General features: G+C 42.9%; 1 long non-coding RNA gene and 1 pseudogene across 1 annotated transcript in view; both read left to right on the top strand.

Moving 5' to 3' along the window:
- LOC140524886 (uncharacterized) overlaps positions 1-8291 on the top strand; it is a 35048-nt gene extending 26757 nt beyond the window's left edge. The window contains exon 2 of the long non-coding RNA XR_011973872.1: positions 7907-8291. This is a non-coding gene — a long non-coding RNA (uncharacterized lncRNA). The remainder of the gene's footprint in view (positions 1-7906) is intronic.
- The window catches only part of LOC140522608 (nitric oxide synthase, inducible-like), a 143189-nt pseudogene that overhangs the window by 61035 nt on the left and 68726 nt on the right, over positions 1-13428 (top strand).

Below are 13428 nucleotides of genomic sequence, written 5' to 3'. Positions count from 1 at the left end.
CACCTCAGAGGCTATCAAGCCCCCACACAGACTGTCCATGGGGTAATCATTTCCAAAAACCTGCTCTGCAAGCCTTGTTGGTTCCGGATATTGCTCTGATGTGTCGCCTAGTCCCACCACTTACCCGTATTTGCATGCTCTCCTAATCGATCAATCTCCTACATCCAATCTTTCCCCTCTCCAACCCATCCTCCACACATCTACCAAAATAATTTTCCGAAGGCATAGGTCTCAGGCTGGCACTATTGTGCTCAAGAATCACTAGTGATTCCTTATCGCTACTAGGATTACATAAAAATTCCTTAGCCTATTGTTTATAACCCTGTACAGTCTGCTTTTAAGATAGCTTTCCAACCATATTTAGTATCAATCCTTTCTAGACTGGCCCATCTCTATGCCATTGCCCATAGGAATATGGACTGTGTGCCTGGCATGTGTTCTCACTTCTGTCTCTTAAAAATCTTTACCTTCCTTACAAGCTCAATTCACATGCCACTTTCTGTAAGTAGCACTCCCATTTCCTAGATCGTTATGCCTTTCTAAGTTCTTTTGTATTTACTTGTCTGTGATCATGTTTTATTCCACGGTGGAAGGTCCCTGAAGGCTGAGAAAGTTTTGGTTTTGCCTTTGTATCCAACATACCCAAAATGGTGTCTTCAACTCAGCAGGTGTTGAATGCTTTTAAGATTGTAGGCTACTTAAGCGTCCTTTACTTGGCTGGCAAAAGAGACACATTGATAAGGGATTACACTACAAGTTTTTTTTGAATCTGTGCTTATTATAAGCACAGTGTACCTTGAATCCAGGGTATGATTTGTAAAAACCTGTATCTGGGGTTGAGCTGGGGAGTGAGGAGTAAAGAACAAAAGGAGAGAACTCCAGAGACTATCTACAGATGTGATATTCAATAATAATTATATTCTTACAATAGCTAAGAATTGTATAGAGCTTTAGAGTGTGACAGATGATCTCTCAGAAATGAAGTCTCCTCATATAGTTAATTGTTGCTTGTATTGTTGAAACACACTCTCCTAAAAAACTACACCTGCAGCTAGCTGACCTTGTAGAGAAACACGCTTTGTAACACATCCTGTACCGTGTCTGACCCCCGCTTCATCCCGACCTGGTTTTTAAGCACATGGCAGAAAGAATAGGATATGCCCTACACCCCCATCCTAAACTTCTTATCTTTGCAAAACTCCCCCCAAGTTTCTGCGTTTTTTGTTGTTAGGGAAGATTTCCTCGAATGGATTGTAACCTCTGAAGCTCAGTCAATGGGATAAGGCGAAGGGGTAAGAGAGGGGGAACTCAGGTTATAGTAGACCTTGCTTTCTGTAATCACCTTGTACTCCCTGGCTGGTGCTATTAGTGCGAAGACGGGGAGGGGGGTGCACTTTTTCATGAGAAAGCAAGAGGCTTCTTTTTGCTTTCAAGGTGTCTGTCTTTGTTTTGATTTTGAGTGGTGACGTCAGTCTCACACAAGAGTTGCCAAAATCCTTTGCAAATTTCATCTTGTTTGATCCTCATCACAACCCTGGAAAGTAGTTGCTATTATTATCCCTATGTTACAGAGGAGGAAAGTGGAGCAGACTGGTTAATGGTTTGCCATGGGTTGCACAGCTAATAAGTTTCAGAGGTATCATTTGAACTCAGCTCTGTCAACTCCAAGTTCATCGCTCTATCCATCCCCTAACTTTCCAGTTTCACTCCTGATTTTGAAAACTCTGTTCCCTCTGTCCTACTGGGTGATGTACGGACGTGATACCTGAGCTCTGGGCCCTCACTTCTAAGAAGCCCTTGCCCAACGATGTGACAGCCCTCACCACTAATCTCAGCAAAGTTGATTTGGCAAATAGGGCCATAAATCATATTTATACACCTCAGGCTGGTTTCACAAAAATTCTTTAGGACACATTAAGACAAATTCAGGTGAAGGGTATGCTTACAGAACTGAGCAGGAGAAGAGGTGAAGAGAGGTCACCTGGGGCACAACAGCCAAGGGAAGTACCTTCTGATTTAAGCTCATTATTCTAATCTCCCTTGTTTCTACCGAAGTCAGAAAGATTGGGAGGGTCATTATCTTGAGGAGCCCAGGGCAAAGGCCCAGGTTTTAGTTTACTTTCTGCAGGTAAGTACTCTTTCTCAAGACCTTTCCAGATTCCAGTCCATCCAAGAAGTTGTCGTTTCATCACTCTGCCACCACTCTGGCATCGGGAAACCAATGTAAAAGTCTCTGGTCTTTTCCAGCTCAGGTGTGAATTAGAGAGTTAGGCCCAAAGTCAGAAAGTCCAGGGTTCCAATGCTTCCTCAAAGATATACTAGTGATGTGCATTACAGCAAGTCATTTTATTGTGTGGAGGTTTTTTGTCCATCTGTGAAACAGGGTGAGGACAATAGAACCTACCTCCCAGCACTGTTCTGAGCCTCAAAGGAAATAATAGATATTATGCAACATACCTAAAGTACTAAACAAACACAGCCCCAATTCTTCCCCCACGTAACCCACCCCTATTTCATACACCAAGTTAAGAATCTCACCAATCCCTGACCCCCAAACACAACTTGTATAAACCACAAGTATTATGAGCTCAGTAGCACATAAGAGACTTTTATGGAGCACCTGCTGGACAGTGGAGAGACGCAAAGTATAGGTAAGTCAAGGCCCCTACTCTCAGGAAGTAGAGTTGAAATAGCAAGTGCTGAAGTGTACACAATATTAGCAGGCCCTGTTTCACATCCTTTGAATACTCTGATCTCAATGATTAGATTGGGGTAGTCCTCGAGGTGAGAGACTACAATTGGCTCCTGCTTATCAGAGAGTACTCCTTGGAGGAAGACATCTTCACAATGAATAGGGAAAGCTTTGGGCAAGCAATAAGACACTGAGGATGTCCAGGGCCTTCGAGGCACCAGAAATGGCAAAGGGCGCATTGAAGGGGTCATAGGAAAGGAACAGAGAATGACAGAGAAGTGGCTCCAAGTGAAAACCAGGAGCAGGGAAGAGGGGTTTCAAATTTGAAAAGACATTGAGTCAAGATCTCTATTCTAGACTAGGAGAAGGGATGAACTCTGAAACCCCTGGTCTGCTCCAGTATATCATAATGTCATACCAGAGGCAACAGTAAGCAGGTTGGAAGGTGAACTCAATTCTATCATTGTTGAGAAGTAAACAACCCTGCCTCAGGAAGGTACCCATCCTACTGACTGTGTATGAGAAACCCAGGGAGTAACAAAGATAGGTCCCTTCCCTACCTTCCCTCAGAGAGGAGAACAACTTACTCCAACCCCTCCATGACTGGGGTGGAGGGAAAACTTGATGCTTAGAGTCCCATCAGCTAAGGATGTGTGAGGATGGGAAGTCGAGAAAAAGATTCAGGTTGTGACATCTGGGTGAGAAGTCAGTCATTATCAGCTGAATGTCCCCAGACACCTCCAGCTGGGACACCTGGGTGGGAGGCCCTTCAAAAGATGTGTACATGGGTCAAGTGGATGTCTCCTGACCCCTGCAGCTGGTTGACAGAGCATAGGTTATTCATGCGGTGACTGTAGTCAAACTGGTGCTGCCCAGTGACAGACACCTAGAGACAGTGAACTTCACACTTGATCTGCACCTGGAAGACAAGGGGACAATCACCCAACAAACATTCATTAAGAGCCCATGGTGTTCCAAGGACCATATGAAGCATTGGCAATAAAAAGTAATAATTCTGCAATGACTCTCTCAGAACCCTGAGCACACTTAGGGGAAGGAACAAATGTCTCCATATGAATGAGCAACACGATTTTAATGGGATGGTGCCTCACATCTCCTTCACATGTATTATGTACAGACCTAAACAGATGTAGAAAGACTCCGCTGCTAGACGGTAAACTCCCTGAGAGCGGAGCTTGATTCATTGTTTTGCCTGGGAAATTAATTTGATAGTGTCTTGGATTATCAAACTTCTTCCCAGTTCACTGGACTCTGAAGCCACCTCTGGAGTTCAAGCTTTTCCTGCTCTCCTCCCACCAGACCCTCTCTCCCTCCCCACGATTTACCAGGAAGGACTGGCCTCAGGCAAAGGTCATAAATCCGTGCAGAGCTCGCTCCTCAGTTCCCCACTTCTAACTAATCAGGCTGTTCCTGAATGCCAGACCATGGCATTCTCCTTAAATCGTAGGTTCAGATGGAAGGTAATGTCATTCTCCCAATTCAAGTTGATTGTGAAACAGAAGGAGAAGGAACACAAGATGTGTCCTCGTTGTTTCCTTTGACAGAGTGCAAGTTCATGTTTATCTTTGTACCCTGACCACCAAGGACAGCGCCTGGTGCTTGTGTAGTGACTAATTCAGTCACCTCTTCCCTCTCTCCTCCACCACAGCGCTGTTTATTGAAATGCTCTTTTTCCTTCAAGACCCCCCTCAGTTACCCAGGAGTTCCCTCCTGGAAGACTTTCGTGATATCCCTACTCTAGCTCTTCTTCTTGCTTCTCACTTTTCCGGCATCTCTCCTGTGTGCTTACTGATAGGTCCTGATTACTTTGAGTAGGGATTTCTTTGAAAAGCTTCTGTTTCTCAAATTCATCATACACATTTTTATGAGACTGAAATCTATAACGACACTTTATATAACTGGAACTCCAAATCTGTGCCTTTGAACATATAGTCACCATTTTTCACTGTCCTTTCTATCAATATTGTGTGCACCCAAATTTTTCTCCCCATTAGAGTAGCCAGTCCCTGAGAAAAGGTCATATCTACCTTTGTACTTCCCTGTTCCACCCACCTTTTGCATATTGACAAGTTAAAGATTATCTAATCATTTCTGTTGGTGATCAAGTAATTTCTTCTTCCCTGGTGTCTACATAGAAAGCCATTCAGTCATTTCCTTCTTTCCTCTTGCACACAAAATTGCTCTCTCCAAAGTTACAAATACTCTTTTTTTAAAATGCATACCATTTACCTTTTCTCCCACTACATGTTGAAACAATTTTTTACCATTTAGCATCTTTGAAGTTTTTAGTTCTAAATTCGATTCCCCGCCCCCATCCCTGAGATGGCAAACAATTAGATATAGGTTATACATATGCAATCATGTAAAAACCTAATGATCCCTTCAATGCCATATCTGTCCATCGTTACCCAACTTGATCCTTCTTGAGGTCTCTGCAGGCTTTGACACTGTCAATCACCCCTTTCTCCTCATTACTCTCTTCTCTCCAGGTTTTTGTAACACCACCATCGGGGAGGGAAGGTCCTCCTCCTGGAATGCTTTGCCTCCTCATCTGTACTTCCTGACTTTCTTAGCTTCCCTCAAGTGCCAGCTAAATTCCACCTTCTTTTGGAAGCTGTTACAGATCTTCCTTAACACTAGAGGATTCTCTTTATTATTTCCAATTTATCATCTATATCGTTTGTCTGTGTACAGTTGTTAGCATATTGTCTCAACTCTGAGACTGCAATCTCCTTGAAAGCAGGGACAATCTTTTGCATTTCCTTGTATCCCCAGCGCTTAGCGGAGGGCCTGGCACACAGAAGGTGTTTAATAAATGCTTGACTGGCTTGTTATAAGGAACGGCCCTTGCTGCCCAGAGAAGAGACGAATGCCAAATAAAGGGAACTGCTTTCCCTGTGAACTCAGGACCAAAGTTCACTTGTCAGCAGTAAGAAGGGCAATGCCAGATACAGTGATGCTCCTGGATGTGTTGAGTCCTCCAAAGAGCGATGTGTGAAAAGGTAAGTGCTGCAGTGGATAGAGCCCTGAGCTTGGAATCAGGAAGATTCATCTTCTGGCCTCAGACAGTTCCTAGCAGTGTGACCTTTGCCAAGTCACTTAACCATGTTTGCCTCCGTTTCCTCATATGTAAAATGAGCTGGAGAAGAAAATGGCAAACCAATCCAGCCCTTCTCCCAAGAACACCACAAATAGCATCACAAAGTGTTGGACATGACTGAAAAATGATACAGCAAAAGGGCACTACAAATATTGGAAGGAGGATGGGAAGGACAACCTCTGTCTTCTACGACTCTCAATGCAAATGAAGTAAGAGTTGAAGGTGGATTCTTGACAAGCTTGGGGATTTGGGGTGGAGGTAACAGTCGGCAAATCTTGTGCCTAAGAAGGAAGCTAGGCTAAGAAAGCATTCTGGATTTGGAGTTAAAAGTAATGTGGTTTCAAATCCCAGCTCTGATATTTGTAAAAGCACTACATTGCTGCAAAGAGAATCCAGTTGAGCTTAGATAATATAAATGTGTAATAGACGCAGTCAGCACAGCTTCCAAAATTTTTCTCCTTTTTCCCCATTTCACTATTTCTTCCACCTTTGTTCAGCAGAACATGAGTAGGTGGAGAAAAAGGGAATGAGACAATAATCTATAATTGAGGAAAAGAGCAAGAGGATTAGGAATTCAAAAGTAGAGGACAGCTTAACTAGAAGGTTTGGATTTGGAAGAGAGAAAAAACATCAGAGTAGGAGTAATGGTCTGAGAGAGCACCAAGACATGGAGCGACTGGAATAGTTGGAGGGCAAAGAAGAGGTTTAAGAGTGAAGCACAGGGAGAGATGAAAGATAGAAGGTCAGGGAGTGGGATGTCAGAGCTACTGAGGAGAAAAATGGAAGCCTTGTGAGTGCTGGTGACCTTAAGGCCAGACTGGTCAGGGTGAATTGGAGGTTGTGGCCTTTGAGGAGATTGAGGAACTGGAGAGAGAAGTTAAGAGAACTAAAGAGAATACTACCTATGTGCCAAGGTGAACTGGGTGGAGCACGGGGTGCTGAGGAACCATCACTTCCTTATTCTTAGAAGATTGCCTTTTAGATACAGTTGAAGATTGTATGCAGTTTCTTGGCTTCCATGTCACATTGTTGAGCTTTCAAGTTAAATTTTCAGTACACTAATCATGCCTTTCCCATCTTGTACTTACAAAACTCGTTCTGTTTTTTCACCCCAAGGCATTTTCACACTACATTAGTCTATTGTTTCTCTATGGGAAACAAGTTTGAAAGGGTGCTTTACTTCCTTTGAAGCCTGTATTCTGGACCTGAAAACGAGTTTCCAAAGGTACCCCTTTTGGAAAGCCATCGGGCTTATCCTCTTCTCTTTCTCCCAGGAACCATTCTGCTTTTTATTGCATGCTATGTAGCCACCATCTCGAAACTGAGGGGTGAAAAGGAAGGGAATGTTTTCCCCCCTGGTTCCACAGGGAAAATCCACACCGAACGTAGTCCAGGAGTGAAGAAAATAAAATCAATTCGTGGATGTTGAACATACTCCTTCGTTTTAGAGTCTATTTGTTCCCTGTGACTTTTTTCATATTTTATTTCTATGTGACACTTTCTTCCCTCCTATTTTCTTTGCTTTAAATACCTACACTTGGAAGTGTGAGTCTTGTTCTCTCTAAGCTAACATGTCCTAAACCATGTACTAACATAAAGGGAGACAGAGACAGAGAGAGAACCAGAGTAAGAATTTTCCTCTACTCAGTGATTTCTCCCTTAATGATAGCTATGGTGACTGGGCTGGAAGCAAGTTTGGTATTTGGGGGCACTGCTACTCCCAAGGCTTTTGGATATAGAGCCTTGGGCTGCTTCTTTCAGGGTCTAGGGGCAGGTGGTAGTGGTGGTTTGACTCTCTATCTCTCCCACATTTCTTAAACAGTAATTGATGATGTGAGGAGGCAGTGAGGTGGCCCAGTGGGTGGAAGGCTGAACATGGAATTAGGATCTGAGTTTCAATCTGGTCTCAGACACTTACTAGCTGTGGGACTTGGGCAAGTCACTTAACCCTGTTTGCCTCAGGCTAACTTCTGCTCTGACCTGCAGAGAATAAGACAAATATTTCTGAATACGGCCAACAGTACAATTTGTTTGGCTTTGCTCTGTACATTTTTTAAACAAGAGCTTTCTTTTTCTTTTTTTTTCTTTGTTAGGGTGGGCACAGAGGGAAAAGTATGAGGAAGAGAAAATCAAGAGTCATTGAAAAAGATCATGTTTTAAGGTAAAGCAGCTGGGAGACAAACACAAACAGCACTCATTCTCAGTGGAAGAAAGGACTCTTCCATTGATAGTGATCTCGAGTCCATCCTCGAGTCCTCCTTGAATTGATTCAACAAAGGGCACAGTCTGCAGACAGGAACGGAGATACAACTAATTTCTAGAGAACCAAGACAAAAAACAATTCCAGCTCCAGCAGCCTTTTTCAGCTGCAATGCAGACCTGGAGTCATGCCAAGAAGACAGAGGGGCTATTCTGCATTTTATCATTTTTTACCAGCCTTACCCAATGGAATATAAAGGAGGAGGAGATTCTCTTCTAGATTCTTGGGTCTGCAGTTTTCTGCTTTGAATGACTAACTACCTTCCCCATACCAGGCACTGGGCTAAACACTGAGAATAGAAAAGGCAAAACATAGTCTCTGCCTCAAGGGAGTTTACAATCTAATGTGTGAGATAACATGTAGATATATACAGAGCAAACTATGTTCTGGATGAATAAGAAAAAATTAAGAGAGCAGAGGCTCTAGAAGTAAGAGGAATTGGAGAGGTTTTGTTTAGAAGGTAGGATTTTAGGTGGGATGGAAGAAAGCCAAGCCCTTGAAGTAAGGGTATTACAATTCCTCCTGGGAACCAGACAGGGTAACTCTTAAGGGGATGGGGAGAATTTTTGCTCCAGATAAATTCCAGTTCTTTCTCTACCATTTTTACTAAGATATTATTGGGCACATCATGGCTCTTCAGATCTTCAATGTCTGTGTTTGCAAAGAAGTGACAAGATCTGTCTCACCCCACTCACAGGGCCTGAGCAGATCTATCCTAAGCTGGGCTGATATCAGGGTTCTTCCCATATGTTAAGTCCACAGAGAGAGGAGTTGCAAGGGAGGAGTAGAGTAAAGAGATAATGTGGAGCATAAGAAGATGGAATTGGATTAAGGAAGATCCGGGATTCAATAATGTCTCCAACTCTTCCTAGCCAGGTGACCCTGAACAAGTCACTGCTCTGGGCTTTGTTTTCCAGAAGTAAATGAGGGGTATTTTCTTTTTTTTTTTTTATTAATTTTTTTATTTTTTTAATGTTTAACAATCACTGCCATACAATTGAGATTTTATCCCTCCCCACCCACCCCCCACTACCTCCCTCCCTCCCCACGACTGCATACAATTCTGTATAGATTCTACATATACTTTCCTATTGAGTATATTTTCACTATAGTCATGCTATGTAGTCAGACTAAGATAAATGAAAGAATCCGTATAACAAATCAGAACATGATACACAAACAGATACACATACACAAACATGATCTGCTACATTATGTGAGTGACTTCCATATTTCTCTCTCTGAGTGTGGAAGGCATTTTGTCTTGAGGTCCACCATTGGGATTTTTTTTTTTTTCAGAAGTTCTTGTGTTATTACAAAAATCTAAGTCTACCAGAAAAAACTCTCACACACTGTGGTTGTTGCTGTGCATAAAGTTCTCCTGGTTCTGCTCCTTTCACTCAGCATCAGGTCATATAAGTCCTTCCAGGCCTCTCTGAAGTCTTCTTGTTCATCATTTCTTATGGCACAATAGTACTCCATTACATTCATATACCATAATTTATTCAGCCATTCCCCAATTGATGGACATCCCCTTGACTTCCAGTTTTTGGCAACTACATAGAGTGCTGCTATAAATATTTTTGTACATGTGGGACCCTTTCCCATTTTTATGATCTCTTGGGGATATAGTCCTAGTAGCGATATTGCTGGGTCAAAGGGTATGCACATTTTTGTAGCCCTTTGGGCATAGTTCCAAATTGCTCTCCAGAATGGTTGGATGCTCTCACAGCTCCACCAACAATGAATTAGTGTTCCAACTCTCCCACATCCTCTCCTGCATTTATCATTTTCTTGATCTGTCATGTTTGCCAATCTAATAGGTGTGATGTGGTACCTCAGAGTTGTTTTGATTTGCATCTCTCTAACCAATAGTGATTTAGAGCATTTTTTCATATGATTATAGATAGCTTTAATTTCTTCCTCTGAAAATTGCCTGTTCATATCCTTTGACCATTTATCAATGGGGGAATGACTTGTATGATTATACATTTGGGTCAGTTGTCTAATGAGGGGTATTTTCTAGGCAACTTGACATACTCTGTCCAACTCAGAAATGAGGATCCTGTGTTGTATTCTGTCCATCTCATGGGTTAAATTTGAAGATACACTTATAGGGAAAATCCATGGGAACTCTTTCCTTCTATGCCATCCATCTTGATTTAAGTCCTAAATCTTCGAGAATAGGTTTTGGGGAGCTGCATGAGGGAGGGGACTTACCCTGAGTCATAGAATCAATGTGCGTCAGTGATGGAACTTCAACTCAGATCTTTCAGATCCAACATCCAGCACCCTTATCACTGCATACAGGCAGCATAATGAAATGGATGGAAGGATGGACATGGAGTCATAGGATCAAGGTTCTCCTCTATGGCAGCTCTGTGCTTTACTGCCTGTGTGACTTTCAGCAATTTTCTTGAATTCTCTGTATGTCAAACCTATGACCAAAAGGCTCAAAAGACCCTTGTCCCACAAAGAACTCTGATGTTGAGCAGTCACAGTTTCTGGTATGGGGTCATAATATAGATGAGGGCAAGCAAATATGGAACTCAGTACCCATACCTTACCTCGCTCACTTACTGACCCTTCGACCAAAGTGCAAAGAAAACTAGGCGTTCTCTCCTGGCTGTTGATTGTAATATCCTTAAATCCTTGGCCCCAGAGCTGACTCATGACAGGATCACAGAAGTAGCCTTCCATGGCCACACCTCCACCATGATGTTCACTGCAGGTATACTCACAGGATTTAGGTAGAGGTGCAGGCCAGCTTTGAAGTTCATGCTGCTGTTGATGCTGCTGCTGGAGGGTTTCAGTCAGTGCAGCCTGTGTTGTGTAGAGGGAAGGTTCACCCGAGCGACAGAAACTGATCAAGACACAACTTGACAGTGGTTCAAGAGAAAGGAAGAGTGGGGAACCTGTCTGCTCATGGGATCAGAAGGTAGGGAGAGGAAGATGAACCCATGGAGGACACAACACATTACCTCCTATTTGTGGAGGCGTGAGGCACCATGTGAACATCAATCAATAAAAGTAGAAGGAATGATCACAAATTATTGTTGGGAAAAACCCTAGTGATCAGTGAGTCCAATTAACTCATTTTAGAGATGAGGAATTAACCCTAAAGTGGTCAAAAGCTTTGCACCACACTGCTTTTCAAGTCAGAAAGCTCATTCTAAATCTGAGTAGCATTCAGTGTCCATGAAATATTTTGAGCTCATGAATCAAGTGTCTCTGTGAACAACCCTCCAGCACTACTTGGACCACCTCTATTACTCCAAACCCTTCTCCTGCAATGCCAGCAAGGAAATGAAATGGAATAATCATGTGGTCTTCCCTTTTGGGGCAACTAGGTGTCAAAATGGATAGCACCCTGGACCCGGAGTCAAAAACCTGGGTTCCAATGTGGTCTCACACACTTACCAGTTTGTGTGACCTTAGGCAAGTCACTTAAACCTGTATGCTCAGTTTCTTCATCTGCAAAATTAGCTGGAGAAAGAAATGAATAAACCACTCCAGGATCTCTTCCAGGAAAACCTCAAATGGGATTAAGAAAAGTCAGACACAAATGACCTCCCTTTTTCCTCCCGCTGTCCATCCTGCAGACTACTTACTGAGGCATGCACCCAACCACTGAAGAGTGGAGTGGGAGAAGCAAGGCCATTGAGAAATCCAATCTTCTGCATCTGGCTGTCTTGGGTATGCAGGTCTTGTGACCCTGCTGGGTAGATATTGACAAGTTAGAAGGTTCTTTCCCTGTTGGTGCAGTTCTGAGGAAGGTTGGAGGTGGTAAACAATTAGATATAGGTTATACATATCATGTAAAAACCTAATGATTCCATCAATGCCAAATCTATCCATCTTTACTAAACTTCATCCTTCTTGAGGTCTCTGCAGCCTTTGACACTGTCAATCACCCTTTTCTCCTCATTACTCTCTTCTCCCCAGGTTTTTATAACAGCACTATCCAGCAGGGAAGGTCTTCCTCTTGGAATGCTTTCCCTCCTCATCTGTACTTCCTGACTTTCTTAGTTTCCCTTAAGTGCCAGCTAAATTCCATCTTCTATTGGAAGCTTTTCCAGATTTCCCTTAACCCTGGAGCCTTCTTTCTCTTGATTATTTCCAATTTATCCTCTATATCGTTTGTCTGTATACAGTTGTTTGCATGTTGTCTCCACTCTGAGACTGTGATCTCTTCGAAGGCAGGGACTATCTTTTGCATTTCCTTGTATCCCCAGCGCTTAGTACAGGGCCTGGCACACAGCAGGTGTTGAATAAATGCTTGACTGTCTCATTCTAAGGAAGAGCCCTTGCTGCCCAGAGAGGAGAGGAATGCCAAATAAAGGGAACTGCTTTCTCTATGAACTCAGGACCAAATCTCCCTTGTCAGCAGTAAGCAGGACAGTGCCAGATACAGTGATGTTCCTGGATGGGTAGAGTCCTTCAAAGATCGATGTGTGAAAAGATAAGGGCTGCAGTGAAATGACAGACAAAGGGTTAAACAATGTGTTGAGGATTTGAATCCAAGACTTCCTGAATTTGAGATCAGCTCTTTCTATGGTTCCTCTCCATAGATTTAGAGCTGGAAGAGACCTTAGAGATCAATGAGACCAACCTTTCTGGACCTCACTTGTCTCTTCTGTAATATCCCTAGTATTTAGTACTTTGACTGCACATAGTAGGTGCTTAACAAAAATGTATTGATTTAGAGGGTTAGATTAGAGAGCCTTAAAGAACCTTTCCAATTCTAGAGCTATGATCTTGTGTCTAGTATTCCCAAAGTTCTGTCCAAGAGGACTTCATCACAACCCATGACTCAAAGAGATCTATCCATTTCAACAGGTGAAGGGTGGCCGATGGATGGGTGGAGCCATAGAATGGTCAGCAATTTAAGTCTTACACTGGGCATCTGTGGAACAGAGTGGATTCTGGGGAATACTGTTGGAGTCTGAAAGGAGAAACAAGAGAGAAAAAACTCAATTAGTGCCCCAATCATGAAAACCCACTGTAGACCCAACCAAGGGTCCCAGTCTCACACGTTAATCTTGAGTGCTCTCTAGCTGGAAAGAACTGTTTCCATTTTCACTGGGTTTTTGACCTTGGTACAGGGGCGCTAAGAAATCTTCCATGCCCTTTTCCCTGTCATCAGAGATATCTTTGGGGAAATCACACCCAGTTATCTAAATATACCACGATTTTAAATCCCATCTCTCCTCCTATCTCTTGGGGGGAAAAAGGGAAGAACTTGTAGCTTTTTCTTAAATTGGGGACTATGGCTATCGAACATTCATGGTGTGTTTCCGTCGCCTCAGACGATTTATTGTTTAGTTTACTCAATTGATTTTTTCTCTCCTTTTT

This window comes from Notamacropus eugenii, chromosome 2 (assembly GCF_028372415.1).
Source record: "Notamacropus eugenii isolate mMacEug1 chromosome 2, mMacEug1.pri_v2, whole genome shotgun sequence".
Classification (NCBI taxonomy): Eukaryota; Metazoa; Chordata; class Mammalia; order Diprotodontia; family Macropodidae; genus Notamacropus; species Notamacropus eugenii.
The sequence above is the reverse complement of the archived record's forward strand: the minus strand, read 5'-3'. Positions and strand labels throughout refer to the sequence as shown.